The sequence below is a fragment of the Nylanderia fulva genome, unplaced genomic scaffold (genome assembly GCF_048542155.1).
Source record: "Nylanderia fulva isolate GAGA-0341 unplaced genomic scaffold, ASM4854215v1 Scaffold901, whole genome shotgun sequence".
Classification (NCBI taxonomy): domain Eukaryota; kingdom Metazoa; phylum Arthropoda; class Insecta; order Hymenoptera; family Formicidae; genus Nylanderia; species Nylanderia fulva.
The window spans coordinates 1-10,844 of NW_028191029.1; the positions used below are offsets into that span (position 1 = coordinate 1).

Sequence of the window (10,844 nt, forward strand, 5' to 3'; positions counted from 1 at the left end):
AATTTCACCGTTGCTCATAATAAAATTAAAAAGATGCGTTGTTTTGCCATTTCTTGTGGTTGATTTAATTTGAAATATTGAACTGACGTAGCCAGTTATTTCACTATAATGAAAGAATTTATTTGATTGAAATAAGGAAATGTTTGATTAAAATTAAAATATCTAATATAATTAAAATTTAAAATTATAAATTATTGCTAAAATTATTTAATGTAAAACTATAATTGTAAATAAATATATAATGTGTATATGTATATGTGTTTTTGTGCGTATGCGTTTGTATATTTGTGTGTATCTGCATCTATGTATATTTAAATGTATAATGTGTATGTTACATGTGAAAATTTAAGTGTACGTGTATGTGTGTGTGTGTGTGTGTGTGTGTGTTTTTATGTATGCATGTGACTGTGTGCGCGCGAGGTGTGTAAATTTAGTTTTATAGTTTTTATTTTCTTTATAATATTATAACTAATTATTAATATGCATAATCATTAAGAAAATATAACTTACAAAGTCGTATCGTTTTCCATAATGTCCTCCAAAATTTCTTTTTTTGTAAACAAATTGGTATTTGTTATTTCTTTTAAAGCCATGTTAAACCTATATTAATGTGTTTATATTATTAAATGCTTTTTTAACAATTATTAATAATATAAATAATGTTCAACATTGAGTTTTATACCAAAATTTTGCTCTGTGAAAGTAGAATTTATTAATTTTGATACTGATATTTTCAGCATAATAATCTTTAATACTTACGTTAAAAAGAAAATGAATGTACTACACAACCGTCTTGGAGTCGATACACACAAGAAATGCTCTACGGTTTTTTGCTAGCGTCTTTTTTTTTCCTTAGAAACGATGAAAAAAGAAATATTTGTTTTTCCTTGAAAAACAATAGAAAGTTAAAAACAAATAAATATGAATAACTTAATTGTAATTAATAAAATTAATAATATAGAATTTAATTAATAATATTATTCCACATTAATATATTAAAATAATGAAAATAATGACACAGTTTCTCTATACCTATATATTTACATTATGTTTGTCCAAATTTTACGTTATATTCTTTATTTCTAAAAATATTTATAATAAGAAATTAGGCGCGGCTTTTTTTGTTACATAGAGTATTATTTTATAAATGCTAATAGGCACAATAAATAGTGGTAAACTTTGTATTAATAATTTAAATTTAATATATATTAATTATATAAAATATATATTGCAAAATTTTAAAATATTTTGCAAATTTTAAAAAGTATATACGTTGGTATAGTTTTGGGAGCAATTATGCCCTAATACGTAATAATATTTTTTTAAATTTTGGCATCTTAAAAATTTAATAAATTACAACATATCCCTAATGGAGATAAGTGATTCCCCTGCCCGTAGTTTTGCGACCTCGGCTAACATTTTCATTTGTCTTCCTGCTCTTTTTGGGCCTTTATCATTACTTTTCCTTTCTCATTAATCTTTCATCAGTAACCACGTTTTAAAAAATCTAGAAATCGACTTGCGACTTTTTAATTTGTCAAAAGTTTTGGGGTGTTTGTGTGAAAAAAAATTTTTCTTTGGGGAAGACACAGGCATTATATTTTATTAAATTAAAAAGGGTCCGTAAAAGTCTTAAATTATTTTATTACTATTTTTTTTAAAATAAGCTAATTACAAAAAAACTTTTTCTTAAATTTTTTTATTTTTTAAACAAAAATTTAACTGCTAGCCCAAAAATTTAATTAATATAATCTACAGCACAACACATTCAAAAGAAGCAGAAATATCTTGGGAATATTTCTGAACGTCTTTTGAATAGTTGCGTTAAAAAGGGGAATATAAAATCATAAATCTTTGCTTTTAAAAGCTGTACTAACTTTTAAATTTTTTTTTTAAAATTCTTTTTTTTAAATTTTTTATAAAATTATTTTTTTCCAATCCTGTTTGGGCCCAAATTTTCAGTTATTTTTTTTTTTTAATTTTTTTATAGTACTTATATAAAAATCCGCTCATTAAAAAAGACTCCAAATATCTTCGGATATCTTCTGATTTCCCTTTTTAAATATGTAGCTGCAAAAATAAATTTGGTTTATAAAAATGCTAAACTATTGCTTTAAAAAGCTATCAATTTTTAAATTTTTTATAAAAATATAATTTTATTTTCAATTTTGTTTGGTTAAATTTTTAAGTTATTTTTTTTAAAATAATTTCATTTTTAAAGTCCACCGCATGCTTATTAAAAAACATTCAGAAATATCTTGGGGAATCTTTAGGGTCAAAATTAGAAATAAAAAATTTTAAGAAAAAAAATAATTTAAAAAAAGGGAACCTAAACAAATTGAAAAATTATATTTTGAAAAAATTTGAAATTAGTACAATTTTTTAAAAAGAAATAGAATTAGCATTTTATAAATAAATTTACTCATACAACAGCATTTAAAAAGACGTTTTAGAAGATATTCCGAGATATCTTCTGAATTCTTTTCAAAATATGCATTGTAGGGGGCAAATTTGTTAATAAAAAATATATTTTAAATAACATTTGCATTACTGTAAGTGATAAATAAAATCCATATTTGGGTTATTTTTATTTTAATAAATAGTATAAGTTTAAACAATTAAAACATTTGCTATATAAAAAGTTTTAATTTTTTTTAAAAATTTTTTTGTTTCGCTATTTTATAAAGTAAAAAGGGCTTTATAAATTTTTTATTTTTGGGATTTACGTTCAATTCGATTCATCATTGGGATCTAAAAATCTTTTTGCATTTTTTATCTTTTTAAATTTTTTGTTTCCCTAAATATAATTCAAAATGCCTAAAAAAAAAAGTCAAAGAAAAAAATTGTGGGAAAGTTAATGAAAACTTATGTCTTAGCAAAAATTAGGGAAAACGGATAAATTACAAAAAATAAAATATTCTTAGATAAATTTATTTTCAAAATTGAAAAAAAATTATAATGTTTTTTAAATAAATTTTGTTTTGTAATTGATTTTTGTAATAATGTAAAAATGATAATTGTAATGTTTTTTAAAAATATCCCCTTTTTTTAAAAATACCAATAATTTGGAAACAAATGATTATTCTTTTAATATTTACAGCAACGTAAATACAATATTTCACCTCCTTATTTGCAAAGCCAAAGGGAATCTCTTCCACAAAATTTAAAAAATGGTCTATTACAAAATGTTTTTACGCATTTAAAACATTTTTAAGATAATACCAAAGAACCATCTTTAATTAATATCTTGCAGCTGATCCCTACTTTTTTAAAAAAACCCCCCGAAAATCAAATTTCTTTAAAAATTTCAACTTTATTTTGGTATCCCAAAGTCACTAATTTTTTATTTTTGAAACATAAGAAACTGTCGATCAAAAAAAGATTTTTCTGGAAATTTAAATATTGAGGGGCTCCCTTTAAACAAAAAACACATAAATTTCCCTTTTGGCCATTTTGGGTACATTAATAAATTAAAATCTAAAAATAAAGATTCAAATAGCTTACTTTAGGAAATGAAAAACCTAAACCAATAATTTTTAAAGGATTTTGTAAGAAGTAAAAAATTATAAAATGGAATAATGATACACTTTTTATGTAAATTAAAAATTTTAATTTTAAATTTTGGATCCCCGGAAAATCTACATTTTATCTTTTAAAAGTCATTAGGTTATTTCTATGTAGAATGTGATAGGAGGGGTTTGGGTTAATAACGTTTTAGCTTCGTTGAACTAAAAATTTAAAAAAAGACAGTCATTCATTTAAATACCCTTCAAATCGAACCCACACGGGAAAAACCTTTGGCTTAAAAATTCCCAATTTTAATATTTTTGAAAATGTACCTTTGATTATATGCAAAATCTTCTTTTGGGTTTTAAACAAAAAATTTGTTTTTTGTAAGGGTTATGGGGGAATTTGGCAACCCTCCTCAAAATTACGTGCTTTAAATTTAAAAAAATTAACAATAATTTCAGGCTTAAAAAAAAATATATTCCTTGTAAATTTGCAAAAAAAACCGCCAATAAAGAATTTAAAAATTAAGGGAACCGAATTTAGATTTTTCGTTAAAACCCGGCCCCAAATATTTTGAAAAAAAGAATCCATTAAAAGATTTTAAAAATATTTTTTATGCTAATTAGCTAGCTCAATATTATAATTCAGTCCCCAAAAATTAAAAATTTAATTTCTTGCCGAAGACCTAAAAAAATATTTTATTAAAAATTAAAATTTAGGGCCCCGATTTTTTTTCACAAAACATCATAGTCTATTGCATTAAGTGTTTGTGTCTTTATTGGTTCATTGTGAATTCAGGTTTTTGCATTTAAAAATCATATGAAAAAAGTTAAAAAAGTAATCCGTAGACATTCGCCAGCAAAAAACAATTGTTTGTAAGTTAGGAGGAAATAATTTTTTTGCAACCAATACTTTTGTAAATGATAATTCCAAAAACTTTTTCAGAACTTTTTAATGGTCCTTAAAAAATAAAATTGACCTTTCCGCATACAGGAAACTTAAAACGATTAATTATTTTTAAAATTTTTTAAAAAGTACTGTTGTTTTGTCAAATTTCCGATTAAACTATCGTTAAATCTAAAATTTTGCATCAATCAAAATAAAAATTTTTTAATGGGGTATCAAATATTCCCCAAAATTTTTATTCAAAACCATGTTTTTTTTTTTTGATATTAAAATTTTTATAAATATAATACTATTTTTTCAAATGGGGAGATTTACAAGATCAAAAAAAAAATTACTAGTTTTCCATATAATGTCAATATATTGCTTCCCTACTGCTTTTTAAATTGTCTTAAAAATTTTTAAAAAATTATCGACACATTTTCAATATTGAAAACAAAAAATTTTTTTTGTTAAAAGAATCTGTCTTTTGGCCCCAAAAAAAAATTAAAAAATACACTATTAAAGGGCCTAAAAAAAAAAATATTCCTATTAAATGGTGAAAAAACGGAGCAATTTTTTAGGCAATATGGAAAATTGTTTTGCATTTTTAAATTTTTTTTTTTTTTTTTATTTTTTTTGTTTTCACCCCCCCCCGTTTTCGGGGTTTTTTTTTTGTTTTCTAAACTTTTTTCTTTTTTGTCCACCTTTTTTAAATATAATTCTAAAGAAAACTAGGTATAATTTTTTTTTGTTTTTGGTTAAAATAAGTAAATTTTTTGGGGAAAAACTTTTAAAAAAAGGCAATTAAACCCAAAAGTACGATGATCTTATCTACGGGGATTTTAACGAAAAAGAAAAATAAAAAAACATAAGGGGGGGAAAAGGCAAAAAAAAGGACAAAAATTATCAGAAAAAAAAAAATTTATGAACATACTGATAAAGATAGCAACACATACCCTACTTCCCCTTTTTGGGAAAAGGACCGGAAAAGTAAACTTTTTTATAAAATTTCATTTTTTTTTAAAAAAATAAATTTTCCTTTATATTTAACAGATAATGATCGCCCCAAGGAAAGTCAAAATATTACAAGAAAAGTATTTTTAAAATTAAACCCTTTTGAAATTTTATTTTCTTATTTTCAGATCAAAATTTTAAAAAAATACGGCTTACAAATAATTAAATACGTACCGGCTTTAAAGGGGAATAAAAAATGAATTTTTTTTAAAACATTTTTAGATTAAATTTAAAATATTTTTTAATTAATCTTTTTTTTTTTTAAAAAACCCTTTGTTTTAAAAAAAAGGGGGACAAAACCAAAAATTTAAATTAAAAAAGAAAAAATTATAATTCTTTTAAAAAAATTAATTTTAAAACAATTTGATTTTTTTAAAAATAAAAGTTTTTTTAAAATGTATTTTTTTAAATTTTGGTTTTTTATTTTAAATTTTTTCCCCTTTTTATTTTATTTTAATATTTTGGGTTTTTAATAACAATTTAATAAATTTTTAAAAAATTTAAAATTTTTTAAAACAAATTTTTTTTTTCAAAAATAAAATTTTTTAAAAAAATATAAATAAATTAATTTAAATAAATTTAAATAAATTTATTTAATTTATTCCCCTTTAAACCGGGGACAAGGGACTTTTAAACGGAGGGGAAAAATCGTCAACAAAACCAGTATTTCCTGGTAAAAAGCTCGACGGCCCGGTGTCCGCTGTAGCTATATCAAAGGAAAACATATGTTAAATTTTTTTGCCCCATTGAATTCACCCAAGTATTATGGCCTTTAAACAATTTTTTTTTACAAAATTTTAAAAACATTATTAAATTTTAAAAAGATAATATTTTCTTTTATTTTGATAAAACAAGCAAACTACAGATGCGTTCCCGTAAAAGGGTAAAATTATTTTTATTCTTTATTGTTTTGTATTTTTTTAAAATTTTTTTTTTTATAATTTTTTAATTCCCAAAATAATTAATTTAGAATTTTAAATTCAAAAAAACCCAAAAATTATCTTTAATCTTAAAATTAAAAAAATTTTGGATAAAAGGGAAATCTTGTAAAAAAAAACCATTGCTATACCGAAAAAAATGTACACAATACGGCTTTTTCTTTAATACAACGTTTCCGGCGTTAAAGGAGGAAAATTTAAGTCGATGGAAGAATGGCTATCGAGTTCAGCTGATAACATACATGCACTGGTGTGTACTTAATTATATTATTATATATTATTTAGATTATATTTTACATGATGAAAATTATTTTCTAATAAAGAACTTTTTTATTTTGTGAATTTATATTTTAGAGTCATCAACTGCGTTTAATTGGAGGCACATGATCTTCCCCATGTAATCAAAGCCATTATGTCGAGAGCAATTTCAAATGAAGTTGGAATGCTATATTCCTGGGAGGGAGCTCGGCAAAAAAAGCTTTTAAATCGCTAAAGTTCGTCCAAGTGATCATTGGTAAAATATATTATTTTATATACTCTACATCAAAACCATTTCAAGCATATACATATACGCTTGAATCAAGTTTCATCGTAACATAACTGTGTTGCGTAATCAATAATATTTAAATAGAAAAATTTGAATTTGAATTTAATTTTGTTACATTACTTTGTCGCTTTCATTTTTTTATTCACAATTTTTTATTTAATATCTGTAATATATATGTATTATATGATGATGTTACGCATTAAAGTTCGCAGATCTGTTCACACCGGTTATGTTGCACAGTTACGTTATGTAATGCTCATATGCGTGCGTAACTTTTATATTTACTAAATGATTTTAGGTGTTGTTCGACTGAACTCCAAGACAAAATCTGCAACAGAATCGGATATCATAGAAGTAATAAAAAATTGGCTAGTTAGAAGTAAAGAACGCAGTAACAAGTTTCAATCAAAAAAGAAAACGGAAAACACTGTGTGTCAAACAGATTCCGTTGTGAAACAGGCTCTGCTTGTGAAACAGGCTCCGTTTGTGAAACAGGCTCCGTTTCTGAGAAAGACCTTATTCAAGATTAAGATAATTATATGTATAACTTGCCGTTATATATATATAATTATTTGTTTACATTTATTACAAATTAAAAGTAAAATTTTAAGGTTTTAAATACTATTAATTTGATTGTTCTGCTACTATATATATTATTTGCATTTATTATTTTTGTTTTTTTTATTTAGTGCACATTTATCAAAATTGCTTTTTGTTTTTATTTAAAATTGAGTTCCTTTTATTTTAAAACTTTAAACACAACAACGGTTGAAACAACAGTTTTTAATTGTATAGAATATATTATATATGTATGTATTAGAAATAACTTCATTGGATATCTGTACTATACATACATAATATGACATTTAAAATGTTTTTCGAAAATTATAATAAAAAATAAATGCTAAAAAATTATATTAATATACAAAAATATATGTATACAGTGAATATGTTTATTACATCCACTGTTTATATGTACATACATTTTCGTATATCCATATAATTTCTTTAGCATTTATTTTTTATGATATTCGAAAAACATTTTGTACGTCATATTATGTATATAGTACACGGATATCCAATGTCGAATAAAATTAGCTGGAATCTTGATATAATATATATATATATATATATATATATATATATGTACAATTAAAGGTAGATAATTAAAGTATTAGTTTAAAAATTTGTCACATTTTTATAATAAAATACTAAATACAAAATGATCAAAACCTATATATGGCTGTATATTTGAATCTTTTTGAACCTCTCAAATAATATATACATATAATATATGAAAATGTATATACATTAAATGTACATATAGATATATATATTGGATATACGTAGTACATGCATATGATGGACAGTATACGTTCTTTCGATATACATAGTACATGTATGTGCGAGGTACAGTATACGTTCTTTGGATGTACATAATACATGCATGTGATGTACAATATACGTTCTTTGGATATATATAATACATACATGTGATGTACAATACACGTTCTTTGGATACACATAGAATATGCTAAAAGTGCGACGATATGGATATACAAAAATGTATGTTCCATGTATGTACATTGGATGTACAAATGGATGTATAATAGATCTACCTGAGACCTACGGTGCATTGCTTTTGAACATCTATACGATCTGCAATGGACATCTTTCAGATGTGTTATGATATACACAGGATATCCAGAATCCATTTCCGTATATTCTATGTACATCTAGGGGATCTTTTGTGCTGACTGGGCATCTATTTATTTCGGGCTTACTTCTGTCAGTTATACATTGTTCATCAAAACAATGGTTAATTTTGTCGGGGGTTTGCTGTAAATATGATTTATTGTATTAATCTGGTATGTAAACATATATATTTTTGTAAATCTATAATTATTTGTATGATTAAGCGCATTAAGAGTATATTTATATGTATATAATTGTTTATAGATTACTTGAAAAGGGCTGCAATGACAGCCGAAACGTTGTAAATTAAACTAATTATTTAAAATAAATTATTGCCAGTCTGGTCGACTTTAAAATTGGAGGAGAGTTTTTCATTATTTATTACTGGCGACTCTTAAGGATTATCATTTATTTATTTATTAGTCTATAGTTATTTATTTATAAAGTTTGTAATTAAGAATTCTTAATAAAAATATTACTTTAATTTAGTAAAATAAAATTAAAATTAAAAACTTATTAATATTTATTTGTTTCTAAGTATCTTTTTTCCTTGATTTTTTCCAGGAAAGACAAATATTTTTTTTTCTTTAAATTATTTCTAAGGATTCTTTTTCTAGAAGAAAACATCAATTTTTAAAGTAAATAACTAAAAAAAATTAAAAATATTTTGTTTACAAAGAAATTTTGGAGCACCTTGTAGAAAATGATATAATTTTGTAAGTTACAGCTTATTAATAATTATAACATTGATCATAACTATAGAATTAAATTTACACACACAAATACATACGCACGCATATACATACATGTGTACATACTCACGCAAATCACACATGTACACACACACGCACACACTAACATATGCATATACTTTACCTATACTACATACACATTATACACATGTATACATTATATACTTATTGATAATAATATTAAAATTTTAGTAATAATTTATGATCATAAATTTTAACCAATTTAGATATTTTATTCTTAATTAACAAAATATTTCAAAATTTTATTAATACAATTAATTTATTTTATAAAATAACAGGTTATAGCAGTTCAACATTTTAAATCAGATCAACCGAAAACCAAAAAAAATGGTAGAAAACGCATCTTTATAATTTTATTATGAACAACAGTGAAATTATCCCAGTCAGCACAAAAGATCCCCTAGATGTACATAGAATATACGGAAATGGATTCTGGATATCCTGTGTATATCATAACACATCTGAAAGATGTCTATTGCAGATCGTATAGATGTTTAAAAGCAATGCACCGTAGGTCTCAGGTAGATCTATTATACATCCATTTGTACATCCAATGTACATACATGGAACATACATTTTTGTATATCCATATCGTCGCACTTTTAGCATATTCTATGTGTATCCAAAGAACGTGTATTGTACATCACATGTATGTATTATATATATCCAAAGAACGTATATTGTACATCACATGCATGTATTATGTACATCCAAAGAACGTATACTGTACCTCGCACATACATGTACTATGTATATCGAAAGAACGTATACTGTCCATCATATGCATGTACTACGTATATCCAATATATATATCTATATGTACATTTAATGTATATACATTTTCATATATTATATGTATATATTATTTGAGAGGTTCAAAAAGATTCAAATATACAGCCATATATAGGTTTTGATCATTTTGTATTTAGTATTTTATTATAAAAATGTGACAAATTTTTAAACTAATACTTTAATTATCTACCTTTAATTGTACATATATATATATATATATATATATATATATTATATCAAGATTCCAGCTAATTTTATTCGACATTGGATATCCGTGTACTATATACATAATATGACGTACAAAATGTTTTTCGAATATCATAAAAAATAAATGCTAAAGAAATTATATGGATATACGAAAATGTATGTACATATAAACAGTGGATGTAATAAACATATTCACTGTATACATATATTTTTGTATATTAATATAATTTTTTAGCATTTATTTTTTATTATAATTTTCGAAAAACATTTTAAATGTCATATTATGTATGTATAGTACAGATATCCAATGAAGTTATTTCTAATACATACATATATAATATATTCTATACAATTAAAAACTGTTGTTTCAACCGTTGTTGTGTTTTAAAGTTTTAAAATAAAAAGAACTCAATTTTAAAATAAAAACAAAAAGCAATTTTGATAAATGTGCACTAAATAAAAAAAACAAAAATAATAAATGCA

At 23.5% G+C, this 10,844-nt stretch overlaps 1 pseudogene; it reads left to right on the forward strand.

The window, feature by feature from the left end:
- Nucleotides 1-6,552: 6,552 nt before the first annotated feature.
- Nucleotides 6,553-8,634, forward strand: LOC146719648 (uncharacterized; annotated as a pseudogene).
- The last annotated feature ends 2,210 nt before the right edge of the window (nt 8,635-10,844 follow it).